This window comes from Phascolarctos cinereus, unplaced genomic scaffold (genome assembly GCF_003287225.1).
Source record: "Phascolarctos cinereus isolate Bilbo 61053 unplaced genomic scaffold, phaCin_HiC Scaffold_5;HRSCAF=322, whole genome shotgun sequence".
NCBI lineage: Eukaryota > Metazoa > Chordata > Mammalia > Diprotodontia > Phascolarctidae > Phascolarctos > Phascolarctos cinereus.
In genome coordinates this window covers 47386763-47411040 of record NW_027555958.1, presented here as the reverse complement: position 1 = coordinate 47411040, position 24278 = coordinate 47386763, and the positions used below count along the sequence as shown (strand labels likewise).

Sequence of the window (24278 nt, the reverse complement as noted above, 5' to 3'; positions counted from 1 at the left end):
ATTAATCTTACAAGTACATTGCTTTTAAATTCTTCACGACAGCTCCACCTCGCTCCTAAAGCAGGATTTCTGCGTCTTTAACAGAAAATAAAATATCAAAACTCTAGAAATCAAGCCAAAAATATAACATCCACATCCCAGACACCCCATCTTTCAGTCCCTTTGGGAAGAAAGAAAAGGCTCCCTCCGGCACACTGCGACAAGCCCCTCAGCTTGACCCCCTAAATGCTGCGCGGATCATCAGCTCGGAGGGGTCCAGGTAGCAGTGCAGGGTGATGTAGCCACAGCCGGCCGGCCGCCGGCGCGTGCCCTGGAGGCACGGATTGACGCAGGGCCACTGCGCTCTGCCGGGGAGGCGTGCGCGGACTGTCCCTGCGGGAAAGGGAGATGCGGGGGCGTGGGGGGCTGCGAGCAGGAAGTCCCCGGGAACTACAAATTGAAGCATGCTGGGAGCATTCCCACGCCCCTCCCAGGAAATGTCCTTTGTCCAGCCGAACAGGAAGCCCCAGTAAGGAGTCAGCCCGCGGCGGCCGCTGCAGCCGCTGCTCAAGGGTAGGAGCTCCGCCGCCGGGGCAGCTGTGGGGTACTGCCTGCTCAGCCTCGCCTTCCCTTCCTTTACCCCTCCTCCTCCTCCTCCTGCATCTTCTGTCCCCGCCGCCTCCGCGCAGGTAAGCGCCTCCCGGTCCCCCTGCCCGGGTGGGAGCCCATGAACCCGCCACCCTGGGTGGGCACCGCAGCGATCCCAGTGGGGAGGGGGCGCGCGGAGCCTCCAGACTGCAGGGTGGGGAGGCAGGGCTGGGCTGGGTGTGTGGGGGGGTGGCGAGCCCCAGAGAGATGGGAGGAGAAGGGGGGGGCACCGTGCCGAGGACCACCGAAGGGGGCATCCGAGACCCTTTCAAGAACGGAGCCTGGGGAGGAGCTTGGAAAACAAGGTGAAGGGCTTTGTGTGCTCCTAGCTCTGGTGGAGGACTGGCCGCGCTGCCCTTGTCTCACCTCCAGCGGGGCCGAGGAGGGCCCTAGGGGTGAGGGCACGGTGGCTGCATTGCAGGGTCCTCTCTCCGTCCCACCCTCTCAGCGCGCTTCCCTTCGCCCCGCTGTGATGTGTCTGTCTGTCTTTTTGCCTTTCATTGCATTCTCAGCGCTTAGCCCGGTACCTGGCACACGGGAGGCTCTTAATGAATGCTGGTTGATTGCCTGGGAGAACCGTGCAACGGGCACAGGAGCCCGGAGTGGGACGCGGGGGAGAGGGATGGGGCAAGGTGGGGAGGGCACCTACGCATTTCTCTATTCCAGGTGGGCGCCTTCCCTCTCAGAGTGGAGCGTGAACCCTAGGGGCAGAGTTGGGATCTTCACCTTGGCAGGCAGCTGGGTTTGGGGAGTTGGGAACTGTGTGAGGAGACGAGTGAGGCAATAACTTCATCTCAATTTCATAAATATTGATTAGTGTCTGCTATGTGCCCCGGGAGAATGAAAGACTATGGGCGAAGCGACGGAGTAAACATTTTGCCCGGACTTGACCATAATTTAACCATAATTTAATCTTCCAACCCTCTTCTGCCCCATGCGTTTATCTTAACCCCTTTTTTGGAACTCTCAGCGGCTCTTCTTAAAAGTATTCTCCCTAACTGGACATTGTTTTTTTTTAAATTATTGGTTTCATGGTCTTAATTTGGAAAAAAAAGTCAGGTGATTTTGAAGATTTTGTTTTGGGAATGGGGAGGAAGAGAAGAGAATCTTTAGATTGGTTCTCTTCCCTTTTTCACCCCCACCTTCATCCGTGGCCCTGATGGAAAAGTAGAAGGTTCCACACTGAGGTCTGTTGTGGGGAAACAAAGGTGCCTCTTTGACTTCTCTTGGATGGACAAGTGACTTTGGATTGAACATAGATTCCAAGCATTTCAGGCTTTTCCTCCCTCCCTTTGCAGTGATGGAGGAGTGGGTGGGGCAGAGGGCTATTTAGGCTAGAGAAGAGACTCTGTACAGTGAAGGAGGATTGATTTCTTGGTTATTTTGGAGAGGATCTGCTGTGAAAAAATAAGACTTATTCCTGCACCCTAGGAAAAGAGGTAACCAGAAATTCAGTGGAGACAAAATCCAAAATGAAAGGAAGCAGCCTCAGATGTCTGTACACAAATGTAGAAGTGTGAGTAATAAGCAAAATAAACTGGAGTCTAATAGGCAAAGAGAGTGAAAATCTTGAGGATAGGTTGGGCTGGGCTGGGCTGGGCCGGTGGCTGGGGGAACTGAATGGAAGGCTGTGGACCAAGGCACTAGGGTGATTGCTGCTTGGGCTGTAGTATATAAAATCAACAAGCAGCTAGTACATACCTGGCACTTTGCTAAGGGCTGGGAATACGAAGAAAGGCAAAAGAGAGTCACTGCTCTCAAAGAACTCAGTCTAAGGAAGGAGACAGTGGACCAAAAAGCCAGTAGAAATAAGTTGTATATAGCATAACCAGCAGAGGGAAGGCCCTAGCTTTAAAATGGACCAGAAATATCTTGTGGAAGATGGGATTTTAGCTGGGACTTGAAGGAAATATGAATGCTAGGCCAGAGAAAATGCCCAGAGAGTCTTAAGATAGGGTGTCTTGTGGGAGGAGCAGCAAGGAGGCCAGGGTCACTGGATCACAGAAGATGGCAGGTGGGATGACATGTCAGAAGATTGGGAAAATAGGAGGAAGCCAGGCATGAAGGACTTTAAATGCCAAAAATTTTATTTTTTACATTTGTTCCTGGAGATAATAGGAAATTTATTGAAATTTATTGAATAAGAGAGACATGGTCAAAGCTGGATGGGACCTTGTAGAGGTCCTAGAGGCATCAAACTCGAAGCCCTGCAAGCCATGTGTGACCATAACTCTCCTGTGCAATGGAACCAGGTTAAGATGTAATGGGGAAATATTTAGTAAAATAAAAATACAGTAAAACATAGATAATGTTAATATGTGGTCTTCTAAGTCGTCATGCAGCCTGCAGGGATTCTTAGGTATGTTTTTGTGGCCCTAGATTCAAGTTTGACACTGCTGATCTAGGCCAACTCTCCATTTCACCTCGAAGATGAGAAATTGATATCGCAAGAGGTCAAAGTATTTGGTTGAGATCGCAGGTACTAAGTAGTGATAGGCTCAGGATTTAAACTTTGGGCCTCTTATTCCCAGATAAAACATTTTTTTCTTATGTATCACCAACCTCTTATTTTACATGTGAGGAAGTTGACCTCTCTGTCTCTGCCTAGAATTGTCTTTATTTACATAGTTTATATCCTTCTTTGTGCGCACTTGCTCCCTGCAGTAAAGTTTTATTGAACTCAGTACTGGCTTGAAAGTTTTTCCAATGTCAGATAGATTGTAAGCTTCCTGAGAGTTAAGTTCTAGATTTGTTCCTCTGGAAGGGGGGTGGGGTAAGGAGAATGGGATTTATCTTTCAAAAGCCTTTAGATGGTAAGCAGTAGGGAGCCAGCTCTCTCTCTCATCCCCACCTTCACTCTAAGGTCCAGGTAAATCACCAGGGTTTTGGGGGGTGTTTTTTGGGGGGAGGGGTGGAATAAAGAGGCTACCAGGACATCTTTATTTTCAGACACTTTTCTGCCTTTAAGGATCATCTGACCTTTCTTCTGAGTTACTGGAATCTTCCTGCCTCCAGCCCCCTCCCCTCCCTCTACCCCAATAATAGTTAACATCCTTTGGTGGGGGAGGTGCCATGGTGGGAAAAGTGTGATCTGCTAACCATTTTCAAACCTCTACCAAGTTTGTCATCTGAACCATTCTATGGGTCTAGTTGGATGGGAAGATAATCACTTCCTTTCTAGAGCCTGTGTTATTTTTAGCAACAAATGAGGGACTTCTATTTCCCTCAACGCCCCCTCACTCTAGCTGGTAGTTGGATGAGAAACTCTACTGGCCCTTTGTAACTGTAAGGGCTGGGCAGCTGTCTGGTGCTGTCAGGAAACAGAAAGCAGTGGTTGGCCTTAAATCCTTGGGATTGGGAGTGAGGGACATGATGAGGCTGGAAAAAACCAGATGGTTCCATTAAACACTGCTGAGGGATGACACCCCCCCCCATACTGTATGGCTAAAACTGGTAGGATTTCATCATTGCCACCATTTCCCTCCTCCCCATTTAACAAATGTGTTTCTTACAAATCTAAACATTTGCCTAATTACAAGCCTCCATTTAGGGAAAGGGAATAGACCCTGACAAGAGAAAGCTAACGGAGTGACAGTTTCAAGCGAAGTCTCATTTTCTCCCCCTCCCTAGTGCCCTACTCCAGGAAATTCCTTGTTACATATTTTGTATTTAATTGTTTATGTAGATGTTGCTACTTCCCTTCTATAGAATAAGCTCTCTGATGTTGGGGACCATTTCGTTGTCTTCCCATCATTGGCCGATTTTTGTCAACTTTGCTGATGTGCTAAGTGCAGTGACTTGAAAGTTAGAGTCATAAATTTAGAGGCTGCGCAGGTGGTAAAGTGAATATCTTATTGATGCTGGAGTCCCAAACACCTGAATACGAAATGAATCCTGCCTTACATGCTGAGTAGCTGTGTGACTCCCTGTGCAAGTCACTTAACCTCTCTTGGTCTCAGGGATTATAGCACTCTCTCTAAAGGGTCTTTGGGAAGCTCCATCTTTAAATTACTGGAGCACCCTTGGAGTTTTTGCTTTTAATTTGTATTCCTAGCATTTGCACTGTGCTTAAATGCTTATCAATTGATTGTTGAGGGACTTTGTAGACCCTGGAGAGCTCTAGGGTTAGTTCTTTTTATCGGGATGGGTGAGACCCTTAGAAGGTATTTAGCCCATCCCCTCTCATTTTGCAAATGACTAGACTCTGTTGCCCCTGGTCTCAGAAGTGATTGGCCACTCCTTCTTCTACCTTGGGAGGAAAAACAGCTGTTATCTTCCTCTTCCTACTCCCTGAGGTTTCATTTTAGTCGGAGCCACAAAGCCCACCCTGTGATGATCCCAAGAAGGCGGGCACTTTGGTGTATTTATTCTCCATGCTGGCTGTTAGCACACTGTAGTCAAGTCACATAGCTGAGGCTCCTCTGTAAAAGGAAGAGATAGGACTAAATGACCCTCAGAATTCTTCTTTTTTTTTAAGTTCTGTAATAACATGACTGAGAATTGGGAGGCAGGGCAAAAATGCCTTCCTAATGAGAATAGACTCAGTAGACTTTTTTAGCATGGTGTTGGAATGTCAGTGAGTACTCCCAGTATTGGAGGTGTCTGGTGAGAACCCTGGTTTCCCAAATGTCCATGACTCAGCCTATCACGATGTGAGTATTTAGGAAATATGAATTGATGGAACAGGCAATAGCTAAGCATCCAAGCAGTGCAAACCATTTATCCGTTCCCTGGTACTTGATGCCAGGTATCTGACCCGAAGATACCAGTGGAGGTGAACCTGAAGGAATCTGCACATTTTCTCAATGTGGAATCCAGGTGAATTGGAGATGATTGTCTTCTGAGCTTCTGTTCATTTCTGTCTACCCAGCTTTCAAAACAGGTCAGTCAGTGCCTTCTGGAAATTGACCGGGAAGCATCTACCACAGTTTTTTCTCTTGACTAGTATGATCATGGAGCTTGAATGGGAAGTTTCTGTAGCCAGTCAGGGCTTTCAAATAGGAAGCATGCAGTTTCCACATATTGCGATTATATTCTCCTGCCATTTATTCCAGGAAGGGTCTCTTTGAATTGTGCCTGGACTGGAAGGAGGAGAGGGTTTTCTCTGACCCTTCAAGTGTGGGAGGTTTCAAACCACAGGGGTGGGGAGAGGCCTTGGGAGGGAGAGGGGGAAGCATCTCATTGGTTTCTCCTTGAGCAAACTAGTGAGAAAGACAGAATCTCTGGCTTTCGTCCAGGCTTTAATTTCGGTCTTATGTCTGGACAGAGGGCTGTTGGAGAATGGTACAGAGATCTATGCTTGCCCTAAATCTTCAGTCAGTCAGTCAATCATCAAACATTTATTAATCACCTTGTGCATGCCTGGGCTGGGGATACAAAATACAAGAAATAGACTCTACAAGAACTGTGTTTTAAGCAGCTTCCGTCTTTTCCCAGTTGCTGTAGATGATGACCAGCCCCAGCAGCCCTGACTGCCACTGTCAAAGGCTTAGTGGCCCCTGAACAGTTAGTTCCCTTTGGAAGGGAATCCAGGTGACTTTGGGGATACCTGCCTCTAGGACCCCATGAGTTTCTTGAGCCCCTGAATTGTAGGAAAGGGGGTGGGTGGGTGGATGGCTGCTTAGGTGACCCAGATGCCCTGAGGACACAGATGCTATTTTTACTGGGGATGAGGCAGGCTCTACATTACCTCCCAGCCTTTGGAATTTGAAAGGAAGTAGAGTTCAGTATTTGGGTAACAATTCTAAATATACATGGTCTTCAGGAAGTTTCTCCTAGATTGAATGAGGATGTGGAGAACAAAATCCATCCTTTCTTTGATTCTAAGTAAAGTGCTCTCCATATTCAGGTGTTTTGTAAAAATTGGTGATGATTTAAGGAAGTCTAGAGGGGTGTGTGTGTGTGGGGGGAGGAATTTGTAAGAGAAAAAAGAAAAATTGCCCTTTGTGCATTACTTTCACATGTCTATTAGCTTGCATGAATTTAAAGGGTAATTTTCATTATGTCATAACCTATCACATTGCCTAAATATTATTTGTATGTAGTGCCAAATTCTTTAAGAATCAGTATATATAAAAAAAAATTTAAAAATTAAAAAAAATTTTTTTAAAAGGGGCAGCTTGGTGGCGCAGTGTTTTTCCATTAAATGAACTTTCCCTCCATCTCTCTACCAAAAGATCATATGCGTAAATTATTTTTTAAAACTCTTTCTCTGCCCCCCCTCCCTACTTGTATGATTTTTAAAATGCTGTAAACCTTTTCTGACTAAACTCCATTCTAAACAACTAATGTGGCCCCAACTTTAACCAAGGTGTGAATGAGAATTATATAGACATTCCCTACTAGTGTGAGATTATATACTGATTCTTCTTTTTCTCTCTTTCCTTTTTTTTTTTAAGAGGCAGCTGGGGTTAAGTGACTTGCCCAGGGTCACACAGCTAGTACCTGTCAAGTGTTTGGTCTGAGGCCGCATTTGAACTCAGGTCCTCCTGACTTCAGGGCCGGTGCTCTATCCACTGCACCACCTAGCTGCCCCCTGTAAAAATTCTTAACAATCATTTTTTAAAATTGAGTTCCAAATTCTCTACCTTGAGAAGGCAAGCAATTTGATATCCTACGTATGAAGTCATGCAAAACATTTCCATATTAACCATGTTGCAAAAGAAAACATAAGCGAAATAAGACCAAATTTTTTAAGAAGTAGGCTTCCATCCTCATTGTTCATCAGTTCTCTGGAGGCGGAGAGCATTTTTTATCGTGGGTCTTTTAGAATTGTCTTGTTGGATCTTTGTCTTGATCGGAGTAGCTAAGCCTATCAAAGTTAGTCATCACACAGTGCTGCTGTTACTGTGTCCGATTTTTATCCTGGTGCTGCTCGCTTCGCTTTACAAATCATCTTGGTCATCTTTTTTTTAGCACAGTAGTATTCCATCACGAGCATAGACCACAACTTGTCGAGCCATTCCCCGACTGATGGGCATCCCCTTGATTTCCAATTCTTTGACACCACAAAAAAGTTGCTATTATACATATTTATGTACAAACAGGTGCTTTTCCTTTTTCTCTGATCTCTGTGGGATATAGATCTAGTAGCTTATTGCTGGGTTGAAGAGTATGCATTTTTATAGCCCATTGGGAATAGTTTCAGAATTGTTCTCCGGAATGGCTAGATTAGTTCTCAACTCTACCAACAGTGCTTTCGTGTCCAATTTTCCCACATCCCCTCCAGCATTTGTCATTTTCCTTTTCTGTTGTGTTAACCAATCTGACAGGTGTGAGGTGGTATCTCAGTTGTTATAATTTGCGTTTTTCTAATCATAGGTGATTTAGAGCATTTTTTCATGGAACTAGTTATTGACAGCTTTGATTTCTCATGAAAATTTCATATTCTTTGACCATTTATCAATTGGGGAATGGCTTTTAATTTACAGTTTTGACTCCTGTCCCTATATATTTGAGAAATGAGACTTTTATCAGACAAACTTGTTGCAAATTTTTATTCTCAGTTTTCCTGTTTTCGGCTGCATTAGTTTTGTTTGTGCAAAAGCTTTTTATTTTCATGTAATCAAAATTACCTATTTTACTTCCCTTAATCCTATCTCTTTTGTTGGATCAAAACTCTTCCCTTATACATAGATCTGACAGGTACATTTTCCCATGCTCCCCTAATTTACTTATGATGTCATCCTATATATCTAAATCATTTATTCATTTTAACCTTATCTTGGTGTTGGTCTGTGCCTGATTTCTGCCAGACTGCTTTCCAGTTTTTCCAGCAATTTTTATGAAATGTGGAATTCTTTCCCCAAAAGTTTGGATTTATCAAACACTAGATTTTGTTGTTTAGTTTCAATCGAGTCTGACTCTTTAGGACCTCCTTTGGGTCATTTGGGGTTTTCTTGGCAAAGATACTGGAGTAGTTTACCATTTCCTTCTCCAGTTCATTTAGAACATGAGGAAACCGAGGTAAATAGGGTTAAGTGATTTGCCTAAGGTCATGTATCTAGTTAGTGTCTAATGCCAGATATGAGCGGGGTCTTTTTACTTCAGGCAGGACGCTGTACCTGCTTCACCACATTTCATTTGCTTCTGTGTATTGTGCCCCTAATCTATTCCCCTGATTCACCACTTTATTTCATTAGCCAGTATTAGATTGTTCTGATGATTACTTCTTTTGAAATCTGAAACTGGTAGGCAGCCTTCTTTAACATTAATTGATAACTTTGATGTTCTGGACCTTTTGTTTTTCTAGCTGAATTTTGTTACTATTTTTGTCTAGCTCTATAAAATAATTCTTTGGTAGTTTGATTGGTATGGGTACTGCATAAGTAAATTAGGTAGAACTGTCATTTTTATTCTATTAGTTCAGTCTCTCCATGAATAATTACTATTTCTTCAGTTGTTTAGATCTGTCTTTGTGTCAAAAGCATATTGTCTGCAGTTACTTTCCTTTTTGGGGTCCAGATCCCATCCTTATCAGCTGTGTTGATTCCTATGCTTTCTACTATTTTGTCACAGGCCTTTTCTGAATCTATTGATATAACCATGATTTTTATTATTGATACGGTCAGTTATGCTGATGGTTTTCCTAATACTGAACTAGTCCTGTATTCCTGGTATAAATCCTACCTGGTCATAGTGTATGATCTTTCTGATATATTGCTTATTATTTGTTAGGGAAATTGATCTATAGTTTTCTTTTTGTTTTTGCTCTTCTTGGTTTAACCATCAAAACCATATTTGTATCAGAAAAGAAATTTGATAGGACTTCTTTACCTGTTTTTTCAAATAGTTTACATAGTTGTGGGATTAAATGTTCCTTAGATGTTTCATAGAATTTACTTGTGAATTCCTCTGGTCCTGGGGATTTTTTCTTGGGGAGCTCATCGGTGACTTGTTCAGTTTCTTTTTCTAAGGTAGGGTTGTTAATATGGGACTCTTATACTTTTGTAAATAGTCATCGATTTCACTTGTCAATTTTACTGACATATAATTGGGCAAAATTTAACTCCTAATAATTTTTTAAAAATTCATCTTCATTGGTGGTACATTCAACCTTTTTATTTTTGATACTAGTACCTTGGTTTTCTTTCATTTCTTAAATCAGATTAACCAATGGTTTTATCTATTTTATTGCTGGTTTTTTTTTTCCATAAAAGCAGCTCCTAGTTTTTGAACTTAGACTATTGATTCTGTTTTCTGGATCTCATTTCAGCAAACATCTGTTACGCTACATTAATAGAGCGTTGTGTGCTAGACTCTGTGAATGAATGAAAAGCTTTTATTAAAAGTGTTCACCAAGTCCCAAGTACTCTACCTCCCCTTAAGTAGTTTACATTATAATAGTGGGAGACAATGCATAAAGGAGTGGTGGTCTTAGAAATCTTGAGGGTGGTAACCAAGCCATAGAGGAACTGATTGGCAAGCCTTTTCCCGGTAGCATTGATGGCATTAATTTGCAATATGTGGAGGGGAGCTATGACAAGAAGATGGCAAAATTGGGTGACTGGATGGCATGTGAAGCGAGCTAGAGGAGAAACAGTCAGTTGTCCTCCAGCTTTTGCTTGAAGACTTACAGAAAGGGGGGACCCTACCACTTACTAAGGCAGCCCATTCCATTTTTGGATAGCTCTACTTGTTAGGAAACTGTTCCTTACATCGAGCTGAAATCTGCTGCTCTTGGGGCTTCTATTCATTGTTAATAGTTGTGTCCTTTGGAGCTAAGCAGAAAAAGGCTAATTCCCCTCCCATATAACACACTTTAAATGCTTGAAGACACCTATCACAGTCACCTCTTTCTCCTCCTCACCCCACCAGCAACCTAACAGGCTCACTCTTCTATGGATTAAAGATCCACATTTCTAAACAAAATCCCAATATAGCATGACTTGAAAGTTCTTCATCATGCTGGTTGCATAATCCGTAGTTTGTCAGTGTCCTTCCCAAGACATAGTGCCCATTATTAATCAGTGTTTCAGATTTGATCTGATGGGCCATTAATCAGATTTTCATTTCCCTTAGTCCTATATACTGTGCCTCTCCTAACGCACCCTAGGTTTGCATCACCGTTCTTTGCTGCCATATTGCACTGTTGACTTACTGAGCATGCAATTAACTAAACTCCTCAGGTTTCTTTTAAGATGAATTTCTATCTAGCTCAACCATATACTTCTGAAGTTTTTTGTAGAACTTTATATTAATCCCTATTTTATATAATTAGAGTTAATCCCATATTCAGTCTTGTCAGATGTTTTAGAATCCTGACTTGTCTGTCACCTGTTAATATAACAGACAATATGTATATCCTTTGTGGATTATGCTATATGCTTATTCTTAAGCCTTTAAAAAGGCATCACTCAGATTTTTAATCCAGGAATGAGTACAGATCCCTGGGATACTTTGATAGAGACCTTAGATATTGAACATTAATGGGCCAACTTCCTCATTGACAATCAACAGGTATTTATTAAACACATTCTATGGGCTAGGCACTAGGAATGCAAGTACAAAGAAGGAGGCAGTTTCTGCTAGGTAGGCTCTTAATGTTTTAGTGGGGAAGACACCAAGAGTCCACCTCATTGTGCTGTGATCTAGCCCATATTTCTCTATATTTTCCAAAAGAATAGCATGGGAGACTATTAGATACTTTGCCAGAATCTAAATAAACCTTATTTATAGCATTCCCCTTATTTACTAGTTTAGTCATCCTCTCCAAAAAGGAAATGAGGTTAGCCTGGCATGATGACCTGTTCTCAATTAAGCCATGCTGGCTCTTTGTAATCACCGTTTCCTTTTCTAGATGGTCACTTCCCTTTAATAACACGTTTTAGAATTTTGACAGGACTCATAGTCAGACTCACTGCCCTACGGTTGGAAGGTTTCCTTCTCATCTGCAGGTTAGGAAATTGAGTGATAGTCCCCTCTCTCTAGTTCTGTGGTAATGGCCCACAAGCTTTCTGCACAAGCTTTCAGAGGTCCCTGAGAGTAGCTCAGCAGTTGCTTTCAGTACCCCTGGACTGTATGTAGTTCATCAAAGCCAAGAAACTTGGACTTATCAAGGACAGCCAGGGGTTTTCTTACTATTTTCCTACTTATTTTGGCTATCAGCTCCCTGTTGGCCATTTTTATTCCAAGCTGTCCAGTGTAAAGATCATTCTCCTTGGAGTATGACACAAGCAGATTTAAGACATGAGCTGTTCTGTCCCATCCACTTGGAGCAGCAGCTCCATCTTTTCTTAGACATTCCTTTTGTCTGTAATATAACTCAATTTATTACATATTATATTTAATTAATATATTGTATTATATAATGATATATATGTCAAGAAGGATTGAAGGATGCCTCCATTGTCTGTCTCTATAAAGGAAAAGATTGTCCTGACGCATGGGGGTGGGGATCTTTCGCCTAGTCATTGCTAGCAAGATTCTTGCCAGAGTCTTATTTAATTGGTGGATGAATCATCTGGAAGATGGTCCCCTGTTGGAGAGTCTCTGTGGCTTCAGAAAGGGCCAAAGAACAGTCAACATGAAGTTTGCTGCCCAGCAACTCCAGGAGATAGTCCAGGAGCAGAACAGAGATCTGTATACAATGTTTGTCAGCCTGACCAACGCCTTTGATATTGTCCCTCGTGATGGCCCATGGAAGATCATGGAGAAATTGGGTTGCCAGGAGAAGTTCATCAACATTGTACACCAGTTTCGTGATGGCACACTTGCATGGGTTCTAGATGAAGGATGATCCTCTTGTGCTTTCCCAGTCACCAAAGGAGTGAAGCAGGGTTGTGTGTTTGCTCCCATGCTCTCTTCAGCAAGATGTTTTTGGTGTTGTCAGACACCTTCAGTGAGGACGAAAATGGCATCCAGATCAACTTCTGCTCTGGCGGTAAACTAACTTGAAAACAGGCTACAAGCCAAGACCAAAGTGGAAGGAGAGTTGGTACACGACTTTTTGTTTGTAGATGATTGTGCATGCAATGCAGCCTCTGAGGCTGAGATGCGTGTGACAGTATGAATCTGATTCTCTGCTCTCTGTGCTAATGTTGGCTTGACAACCAGTGCTAAGAAAACAGGTTCTCCACCAGCCAGCACCACACCATCAATACACAGAATCGTTGGTCACAGTAAATGGAGATATAAATTCACTTACCTTGGCAGTCTGCTCTCCAGGGCTGTCCACCTAGATGATGAGGTTGATGCACATATTGCTAGAGCTAGCTCAGTGTTTAGGAGGCTCTGAAGGAAAGTGTGGGAGAGAAGTACTGAAGGTGTAGACCTTAAGCCATCATGCTGACTGCCCTCTTGTATGCCTGTGAAACCTGGATGGTGTATCAGCACCAGGCCAGAAAACTGATCCTCTTCCACTTGAATTGTCTCAGGAAGATTCTGAAGATTACCTGGCAACATAAGATATTGAGATCCTCACTAGAGCTGAACTGCCAAGCGTTCAAACTCTATTGCAGAGAGCACAACTCTGATGGGCTGGCCATGTAGTTTGAATGCCAGCGTATGCATACCCATTTTGTGGTGTTCACATGGTGGTCAAAAGAAGTGGTTTAAGGACATTCTCAAGGCGTCTCTGGTGAGCTTTTGTATTGACTGTGAGATGGAAACGCTGGAACAAGACCATCCAACGTGGTATGCCCAAATCAAAGAAGGCAGGTGTGCCTTCATCCAAGAAGGCACTGGTCTGTACAAGCAAAGCACAAAAGAAATGGGAGCTGCATGAATCCAGAGCCACTTCTATCCTAAATGTTCTAATGGACAACTCCTATGCCATGCAACAGATGGTGTTTGGTTTTCCTTGCCTGTCACATTCTAAGATAAAGTCACTTTTCTCCCAAAGTTCCCATCTTCTCTGTGCTTGTCCAGATCAAGTTTAGAATAGCAGTTTTTCTTATAACGTCTTCTGTCTTTTGAAGAGTGAAAGGATGACCAAGGAAGATAAGGATTATCAACAGCTCTGTTTTTGGCAGAGAGTTCCAGCAGGTATAGGGTGGAGAAAAATGAAAAACTGAGTCTGCAAGGTTTCTTGTGGGCCTCCCATTGCCTACAGAAAGGGGTGGGGGCCTGGTAATTTGTATTCAGGGAAGTGCTGCATAGAAGCTTGTCATTGTTCTGGGTCCTGAGGAAATATCAAAGAGCCATCTCATGAAAGCAAGAAGTTTTGTCTTGGGGGAGATTGGAAGTACCTGATAGTTAACCACAAACCAGGAGAGCCTTTCTTCTGTTCATTATCTCAAATTTATCCTGCCTGCGTGTGGCTTGTACATTGTTGTTTGCATGTTTTCTCTCCCATTAGATTGTGAACTCTTTAAGGTCAAACATGGTCGAATACCTTTCCTTGTATCACTGGCAGTGGGTGACCCATAGTAAATGCTTACTGACTGACTGGCTGACAATGTCACTGTCTCCATGTGTGGTTAGCATCATTATTAGGAACAAGCAGCATGGTATATACCCTTCCCTAGTAGAATGTAATCCCTTCGAGAGCAGGAATGTTTTGGGGATTTTTGCTGTGTATTCCCAGTTGCTGAAAAAACAGGGCCTTTTCAAATGTTTGTTGTGTTGGATTGACACATGCCTGTAAGGACTTTTTTGGGGGGGAAGGGGTCTTTTTTCAGAAAGGAAAGGTTAACTTTTGGTAAGCTAAGTGTTGTTCTGCTGTTACGTAGGTTAGTGCTTAATAAATATTTGACTGGCTGTTGAAATCAGTACCTGACAGGAACTGGAAATCTCTCTATTAAATGTTCGGGTTTCAGATACAGCCTGGAGAGGTTCTCACAGGGACTTGAGCCCAGGCCTAGGGTCCTGGTTGTATAATGAATAGCTATGGTGGACTGAATAAGTGAAATAAAGGTATTAGGAAAGCTGATCCTCAAATTTGATTTTGCAGCCAAGAATGCTTTCATAGTGGCTTGTGTTTGCTGTCTTAGGAAAGTGGACTGAACTAGGTGGCAGGGGAGTTCTGGTTTCTCATCTGCCTGTTCAATTACTCTCACATATATCAAGCTGCTACTCTGTGCAAGGCCCTGGTTCCGTGGTGAGGAAGGTTATGGTCTGATGGGAACATTCAGCATGTGACATGTGCACAAATAACTAGTATACAAGGGAGAATGTGCTAAGTGACATGAGGATTTAAAGAGGGAGAGATTACTAAGCAGCTGTGTGACCTTGGACAGATACCTCACTAAGCTCTTTTCTAGCCTGTAAAGATGAGACTTTATCTAAAAAGCTCCTACAACTCTATGCAATTCTGCGATTTTCAAGCTGTTTGTAGTCCTGACTTTCAGAAGCTTCCTGGCATTCGGGAGGGGGGGCACTTAAGCTCTAGGGCAGGACCTCTTTCTCCTCCCCCTTCCCATTCCCTCAAAAGTGAGGTCCCCTGTTGTATGTAAAATGTTGAAGACCTAAGGTTAGTTCTGAGCATCATGCAGAAGACATCTTTAGAAGAAAGATGACCTGAAGTTTCACCAGGTAAAACCAATGGACCCAAGTGGGTGTATGTGGTATGAAAACTCCTCACCAGGAGACTAAAATGGCTTCATGTTGAAAGAGGAGAATAATAATTCCTCACGTCTGTAGTGCTCTGTGGTTTATGAAGCATCTTGGACCAGTACCCCACAAAAAGTGCCTTTTTTTTTTAAAGTGAGGAAGAAACCAGGGCCCTGAGATGTTGTATGACTATTTTCTCTGCACCACATTCCCTTTCCTGCTCCTGTGACTTTTCCAAGCCACCATGTCTAGAATTATCTCATCAAAAAGCATTAAAGTGCGTACCAAATATCAGGCAATGTCCTGAAAGATGAGGGTGGAGAAGGTGAAAACACTGCCTGCCCTTAAGGAGTTCACATTTTAACAACTGTGTCTAAAAGATACTTACAGAAGGAGATCTGAGTTAGTCTCAGAAGGGCAGGCACTGGCTCTGCTTCTCACATCTTTGTCCTGGAATCCTTAAGATTCTTTAAAGACCACCCAGTTCAAAGGTCATTTCCTAATTCCTCCAGTTATTAATGCTCTTTATTTCCCTACAGTTTTTGGTTATCTGTGTCAGTCTCTCTAACTGCCTTCCCCTTCTCACCCCCAATGAAATGTAAACTCTTTGAGGACAGGGAAAGACTATTCTGTGTCTGTAGTTGTACCTACAGTGCCTGGCACATATTATATAAATGTTAGATTATATAAATGTTAGATATCATCATCATCATTATTATTATTCTAGGTCTCCTACTTGTAAGTGGTCTTTCTGCTCCAGCATAATGCCTCTCATCATTTCCTGAACTGTAAAATGGAGATAATGGCAACAGGGTAATATTAAGAGAATCAAAAGAGGTAATGTTTGTAAAGTACTTACTTAGCACAGTGTCTTATAGATAGTCTTGTAGATAGATAAATGAATCATCACCTTCCCCCCCACCCCAAACTAAGAGTTGAGTTCTTTCAACCACTGACTTGCTATATGCCCCTGAATAACATCTTGAATTTGTATCAGTCTCTTACTTTAACTGTAAAATGGGGGAAATAGTACCATCTTTTGTATGAATGAGTTTGGTCCATAGCTTGAGCTCCTCTGAAAGAGGCTCTATATAGAGACATCTGACTTGGGCTGGATTGTTCTTTCTAATTTTTTTTTAAACATGGAAATTATCTTGTCACAGATCACCACAGCAGTTAGTTCCCATGCTGCCCTCTCTTCCCCCTCATCCACTTTCCATTCATTTGGGATGTCATATTAAGGGGTGACCTGTTAAGTAATGTACTGCATTGGGCTCTTACATCAGTGTGTTAGTTTGATTGTGCCACAGACCCAATACTTTATGCCATGGCAATGCTGTTACTAAAGGGCCTCCAGTTTTAATTAATTTCCTCTTGGATTCTGCTATTGAATCTTCTGAAGTGGAGGTGGACATAAAGCAATCCTTTGAAAGCCTTGCTTCTTTGGAAACAAGAGCAAAAGCAGGGAGAGGCTTTTTTTTTTAAACCCTATCTGTGATTTAAAACACTGTTGCCTGTCATATATTTTTTAACACGTCTTGGCTTTCCTCAGACTTCCTTTCCTACACCCCCCCCATACCCATCCCACCCCCAAATTCGTGTTAGCTGTTGTCGTTATTATGTACATCACTTAGTGCCTTTGGTATCCAAGCAGATATTCTAAAAGCAGAGGTGCTTCCTTCACTCTCCTTCAGGGAAAGTCACTGAATTTATTTTTTATTTTTGGTACATAATTGTTAAAGAGCCAATTCACCTTAAAAGATCTGAAGGACAGTACATTCCGACCATACAGTCATAAGAATCATAGGACTGAAGAGGGGTTAAAGATAGTTCAACACAGTGCTGGTTGCTTGTCTGGTTGTGCTTTGTTCTTAAAGAGGACCAAAATGACATCATTATGTTGCAATCTGGTCACAGTGGTCTGACTGGCTGGTCAGACCAGCGCAGTCTCGAAAGGCGCAACCACCGGTCAGGCACAGATAGTCCACATGAACATTTGGAGTGGAGATGTCATCTCTTGTTTCTTTTGAGCTATTGTGATTATGCTTTGCTTATAATAGAACGCAGTGCTTTCTTTGATTCAGGCGCGCCATGGTGGCCGGTCCTTTGTCAACGTCTCCCACGTCATGCAATTAATTCCAAAGTTCTTCAGAGACCTTGAGAGTGTCCTTGTATCACTCCTTCTCACCACCATGTGAGCTCCTATTTTGTGTGAGCTTTCCATAAAATAAGTCTTTTAGCAAACGTAAGTTTGGCATTCAAACAAGGTAGCCGGGCAATTGGAGTTGTGCTCTGTGCTGTAGATTTTGAATGCTTGGCAGTTTAGTTTGAGAAAGGACCTCAGTGTCTGGTGCCTTATCCTGCCGGGTGATCTTCAGAATCTTCCTAAGACAAGTCAAGTGGAAGTGTGATTCAGTTTCCTGGCATAGTGCTGGTATACTGTCCAGGTTTCACAGGCATACAACAAGAGGTCAGCACAAGGGCTCTGTAGACCTTCATTTTTGTAGACAGCCTAACACTCTTCTCTATGGCAATGCGTGCATCATCCCTGGAAAGTATATTGCCAAGGTGGGTGAATTTATCCACAGCATTGAAAATTTCTCCAGTGGTTCCATGTATGGATGACGTGGTGCTGGCTCGGGGAGAATCCATGTTTTCTTGGTGTTAATTGTTAGGTCAAAATTAAGCACAGGCCACAGAGAATTGATCCATCCTTGGTTGTACTTTGGCCTCAGAAGTTGCATTGAGTACACCGTTATTTGCGAGCAGAAAAATCATGCATCAGCTCTCTCTTTAGTGAATGACTTTGTCCAAGGACCCAATAAAGCTAGCAAAATGGCAGAATCACGTAAAAAAAAGATATCATAATAATAGATAACATTTACATAGTGCCTACTGTGTGCCCCATGAGGTTACCTGCGCATGGCTATATTGTGCTCTTGAATCTGTGTCACGGCCACAGCATTTTCCCCAGGGAGCGCTGTCACTAAAGGGAGGCTGACCAAAGCTCTCCCCCTATTCCTAGTCATCTTCACCAGATCTGCTTGCCGTTTCTACTACATCGTGCTGTATTAATAACCCAATCAAAGTTTAAAATGGAATTGAATGGGAATCCTCATTTCAAGCTGAAAAGAATCTGGAAAGGGGACTTTCATCAGGACCAATCCACCTCATTTTACAGGTGAGGGAAACAACCCTGGAGAAGAGGAGTGATTTTGCCCAAATCCGCATACGTAGTTATCCTCAGTCCTGAACTTAACTAACATAACACAAGAAAATCCAGGAATTGGGAGACAGCTGTAATGTTTAAAATTATAGCTCTCTGCCTGTAGGATTACTCTTGACAAAGCTGTCTGTAGAGAGGGCTCACTTACCTATTGCTGGAATGCGTTGGGCTGGAACATATCTGCCATTCTTCTCCAACAAGGCTCCGTAGTTATTTTAAGCAGGGACTTGGAAGAGCATTTTCTCCGGTTGAAGGTACAGTGAGGAGAGCTAAGTCAGCTGAATATGTACTTTTCTGATCCTCTTCTCTGTTTCCCTTATCCTCCTTCATGAAAAAAAGCTAGTTGTATATATATATTTCTATCCTCTCCCTGATGGTGCTCCTTCTCTCTACCCTCCCAGTAAAAGTTGTCTTTGGAAGCCAGTCATTCCAGTGGAAATCTGATCACAGAATCTTTTAGAATAAAAAAGACTTCCTGAGGTGCCCTAGTCCTGTTTGACAAGATTGATTCCCAAATTATTCCAAAACAAGGTGGTTTATTAAGGTTATCCAAGGAAGCCTCTTTGGTAACAACTTTCGGGGGGGGGGGCTCACATTTTCTGTTGTAATTGAAGTTTAAGAAGCAATCAGCTATGGTGGAAAGAATTTTCATTCAGGAAGATCTGGATTCAGATGCTGGCCCGCCCCCCCCCCCATACACATTTTGTTCTTCAGTTGTGTGACCTTGGGAAAATCACTTAATCATTCAGAGTCTCAGTTTCCCCATCTGTAAAATGTGGTTGACAATATTATAATACATATAATAATATAACTTCCCAGGGTTCTTTGGAAGATCAAACGAGGTAAAGTTGTATAAATGGTTTTGCAGACCTTAAAGTCAGCTTTTATTATCTGTATGTCTCTCAAAAGTCTAGTGTAATTGCTTGGATGAGTTGTTATTGTTTATAAAGGCACAGTAGAGTATTGAAATGATGAGAAATGTTGTGCACTTGAAGTAATTCCTTTAACTTGCTTAGGAGGACAGCCTCAAAATACTCCCATGAGACAGCTTACTCATGTTTTTCCTCCTTAACACTAGAAGGAGTAGTTGACACAAAAATATTATGATTTTACTTTGAAATGAACATTTTCATCTTACTGTCTTATGGATTAAACACAAAAAGCAGCCCGTCTCTGTCTTGGTCCTCTGAGACAGTCTTAAGTTCTGGGCCTTCTAGACCAGAGAGGAGATGTCTGTGTAGAATAATGGTGGATGAGGTCCAGCAGAAGTCACAGGCTGTAAGAGTGACGAGTCTTAAGCTCCTGGAATTGAGTATATTCAGCCCCGTTAAAACTTCCCTGTCCCGTATGAAGCCGCACATGTGGATGAGTAAAGGCTGTTTGCGTGGATGTGAATAGGAGAGTGCGGGATGTCGCAGCTTCTCTGTAACCTAGGCAGTAAATCCACTTCTTTGTAGTGTGGGGCCCTGGGGAGTTGAAGGGTGGAGGCTTGGCAGCTGTGACTGGCTGGGGCTTCGGGCCAGATGGAGGAGCCTTCACCTGACCGATCTGATGGCAAATGCCTGAGCCTCAAAGGCATTGTTGCTGTCCCCCGTCCCCCCCCGGAGACCCTTGGAAGTCTCATTGAAGTCAGTGACCAGTTAAGCCATAAATCGGCATTGTTGATGCCTTGGAATTGAGTCTTCCCTAAGAATATATCCGGGCCCTCAGGTAAATGAGGGAAAACCATCGAGAGGGCCGTCTAGAAAGAGAAGTTTGCTGGGCCTGGAGTCTGGGAAGCCCCTGGCTGCAGTAGAATGCCCCTGGGTGACCCCAGCGACAGCGCACTTCCCTACCTAGCCTTGCCCAGCTCTACCCGACGGGGAGTTTGAATGGGTTTGTGTCTGAAGGAAGGTCTTTGAGGAAAGCCCGCTGCCATTTTTGAATGTCAATACCCAACGTAATGTACTTACCTAGCACTTGTCTAGCACTTACCTAGTACTTGTCTAGAACTTGCCTAGCACTTGCCTAGCACTTATCTAGCACTTTGTAGTTTGCAGAGTGTTTACTTAAGTTACCTCCTTTGCCTCACAACAACACTGTGAAGTAGGTGATAGCATTATTGCCATTCTACCCATCATGAAAGGGAGAAAGGTACAGGTGAGGTGGCCAGGGTCACAGAGTCCCCTGAGTGTCAGAGCAGAATTCCAGCTGGGGGCTTCTTGACTCCTATGTCAGACAGAATAAATAGCCCTCTATTCCATACATTCCCTGTATCACCTAGCACGGGCTATAAAGTGGTCCAGATCCCTGAAAATGTGGGCAGTGGGCTGATGGCATGAATTAACCTCTCCTTTGTGGCTTCTCTTCCTGACCAGGCGGGTGAGAGTGTCCATGATGGAAGGAGTGGCCTGGCCAGGAAATGAGGCCAGGTCTACTTTTGTCCTCACAAAGAACCAGTTCATTTCTTTTTCTTCTTTAAGTCTCAACAAAAATCCTATCTTTTACTGAAAGCCTTTCCCAGCCCTTCTTAATTCTCGTGCCTTCCCTCTGTTCATTATCTCCTATTTGTCCTGTGTATGGCTGGTATATGTTTGTTTGCACGTTGGCTCCCCCAGTAGATTGTGAGCTCCCTGAGGGCAGGCCTGTCTTTTGCCTCTTTTTTGTATCCTAGCTGGATTAACAAGCAGGGAGCCAGGCACATGATAGGGGCTTTAATACATGCTTATTGGTTTGATTTGGTGCCCCAGAAATGACAGCTGATTTAAACATTGTCATCCCTCTCTGGTCAGGCTGAGCTGTGATCATGATTCTATTTCCTGAACTGAAGGTGGGAAGTGTGATAATGATGGGAAAATAATGTGAACGTACCGTCTGTAAAACAAATCTAGCATGTGAATGTCCAGGTTTGCCCAAAAGATAAATCAGAGTTCACTGTTGCTGTATAGAAGCATTCTCCAGTTTATGGAAAGAACTCCAATTGATCTCCTTTCAAAATAAGCATCTTGTGATGTAATAAGAAATATGCCTGTTGTACCCAGTAAGGTCTACTGGCCTTTTGATGTCGTTGCCTTACAGAGGCATTGCTGTGTTGTTGACAGCTAGGTGGCGCAGTGGATGGAGCACTTGGCGGAAGACCTGAGTTCAGATTTGGCCTCAGACACTTACTAGCTGTTGTGACCCTCGGGAAGTTTACCTCAATTTCCTCATCTCTCAGATAAGCTGGAGAAGGAAATGGCAAACCACTCCAGTATCTCTGCCAAGAAAACCTCAAATGGGGTCAGGAAACTGAGGCTCTGAGTGGTTTTTCTTAGGGGTTGCAAACCTAGTGTCAGAGGAGGGATTTGAGCCTATCCCTTCCAGTGCAGAAGTCCTAAATAAGTGGACTCATTTCTCGAAACATTGATATATTCTTATTTTTACATTACTTTGTAGTAAGTATGTCCCTTTTCTTCCTCTGCTAAGCAAAGAAATGGGGGTTGAGGGGAAGTGCTGCTAACACACTGACTGTAAGCCTTCCACACCCAAGGTTCCTCACCTTGGCAAAAGATGGTAGAAGGAGATGCATGAAGGAAGTATTTGTATCACATTGAAGGGTGTATTGAGCAGGGAGCAGAAGAGATGGTCAGAGCACCTGGGAGGAGGGACCATTGAGAGTCGCTCTGCCCAGTGAGCCAGCCCTCAGGGCAGGGGGCAGAGGCTCGGAGGCCTTGGGCTGCTGCAGCTGGAGACTGGAGATGGAGACGGGGAAGGGGGCTTCTAGACAGGAAAGGAGCTGGAGCTTGTTTTGGATGGCAGCCCAGAGCTCTTCCTTCCCCTGACAGCATGGCTCCACTGGCTGAGGGCCATCTCCCAGTGACTGCGGCCCATGATTCTTCTCCTTGCTCTCCCTCCCCCTGCCCCACTCTCAGCTGTATGCATGGGCAGGAGAGGTGTGGGGAAGGCATCCTCAGTGTCTTTGGATTGGCTGAGGAGCTCTCTCTCCAGCCTCCTGCCTGGGTCACCATGCATCCTTTCTCTTCTCCCCTCAGGTGGAGTCAGAATGGTGCTTTTCTTCCATTTGTGTCCTGTGTCCCCCACGCCCTCTCGCTCCCCCAGTTCCTCCCACTCTGCCTCTCACAGGCCTCAGCAAAGAACACCAAAGAGTTAGAGCTGAGTGCTGCCTCCCAAATCAGGATTCTAAGGCGCAGAGTTAGGTAACTTGTTCAGAGTCACACAGAGCTATAATTTGAACCCAGGTCCTCTGACTGCCAACCCAGGGCTGTTTCCACCAGCCTCTTTTGCTCCTTATGGCTTTGAATGGTCCTTCTCTACAACATTGTTGTTCTTCAGTCCTTTTTCAGTTGTGTCTGATTCTTTGTGACCCCATTTGGGGTGTTCTTGGCAAAGATACTGCAGTGGTTTGCCATTTTCTTCTCCATGTTGTTTTGCAGAATGAGGAAATTGAGGCAAACAAGGTTAAGTGATTTGCCCAAGATCACACAGCTAGGATTTGAACTCACGAAGGTGATTATTGCTGATTCCCAGCCCAGTGCTCTGTGCACTATGGAGCCACCTAGCTGCCCACCTCAGAAATACAGAGCTCCTCCTAGCCACCCCATAAAGGAGGTGTTCTTTATTTGGGGACACCCTTAGCTTGCTTCGGGGGCATGAGGTGAAAGAAGATCCAAATTATCTGATCCAGAAGTATTGGTTCCTGGCTTGTTGTGTCCATTTACCATCAGAAGGTAGAGCTGTTGTGTTTCTCCTTTTCAGCTTGAGCATCCCAGGTACCTGATCTGATGAGGATTATCAGAGGGGTTTTTTAAGTGCTTCTAAGCTGGGAGCTCTGAATTTGATTCAGTCCTCATGTATCTCATGTATCTGAAACTGTTTGGTGTATACTCCATTTTGGTCTTGGAAACTCCATCCTAGGACTTCCTCACCAACCTGACCTTGAGTTGACTCTTCAATTAAAGGAGTCAGATGCTATTTGTTTTTCAATAAGACAAAGGGCCAGATGCACCTTTGCAGTGATTATAGACTATTGAATGCAGTCACCATGTGGGATACGAATGATTTCTATTGATCCCAGACCCTGCTGAAACACTGACATCAATCCATCTGTGAAAAACGATCAGTAAAGTACTTATTCTCCAGGAAGAAAGATGACTAAAAGACTTTCAGATAGATAGGGTATAGGCAGTTGGAGTATGTTGTGTTACTTCTTTGGCCTCTGAAATGCCACCACAACTTTTTGGCCATTTAGGAGCGCCATTTTCCATGGTCATTTGGACCAAGTACTTTCAATCTACCAGGATGTATTTCTCTAGTTCCAAGCTTCCAGCCAGCACACCCAGCTCAACTAGACAATTCTTCTTGTTTATCCTTCCATTTCAAAGAGGACCAACGCCATCTTGGGTGATGTCTTGACTTGTGAATGAATTGGATTTAAGTGAGGCAGAGCTGCACAAAGTCATCCGGCCTCACTCTCTCTTCCTGAGTCTTTGAAGCCCACCAGCAGGACGAAAGTCAAGAAAACTGGCAGTGGCCTGGGATGAAACATATGATCTTGGCATCTTCAGCATCTGACCCAGCTCTTAAGCGTACCAGTGTCTGCTTCAGCTGCCTCCATGGCCGTTAGAATAAATTGTTCTCATCTGCCCATTCCATTGGGGGAGGTCTTCACGTGCTTGGAGTAGACATCCCCTAACTCACCTGTGGGGTTGAGTCTTGTCAGTTACCCATAACCCACGTTAGCCCATCTGCAGAGATAGTTTGCCAGGGTGTGGCTGCTGCACGTGCGACAGTTTCTTGGAGCTGCAGGTAAGAACTGAAGGAATCAGGTGGACCTGAAGGTCAGTGAGCCCTCACACCAGAAGTGCTAATCCTCCTGAACACCCCATACAACCCCCCAAAAAACCATATGCTTATTCTACGTGACCACAGAGGGACTGCAAACGCTTGATCTCCTGAT

The 24278-nt window shown here is 43.8% G+C and overlaps 1 protein-coding gene across 2 annotated transcripts in view; it reads left to right on the top strand.

The window, feature by feature from the left end:
* Positions 1-480: 480 nt before the first annotated feature.
* The window catches only part of ZNF697 (zinc finger protein 697), a 43149-nt gene continuing 19351 nt past the window's right edge, over positions 481-24278 (top strand). For both annotated transcript variants that reach the window (XM_021003293.2, XM_021003284.2), the window contains exon 1: positions 481-668. The gene's annotated coding sequence lies outside the window, so the exon portion shown is untranslated. The remainder of the gene's footprint in view (positions 669-24278) is intronic.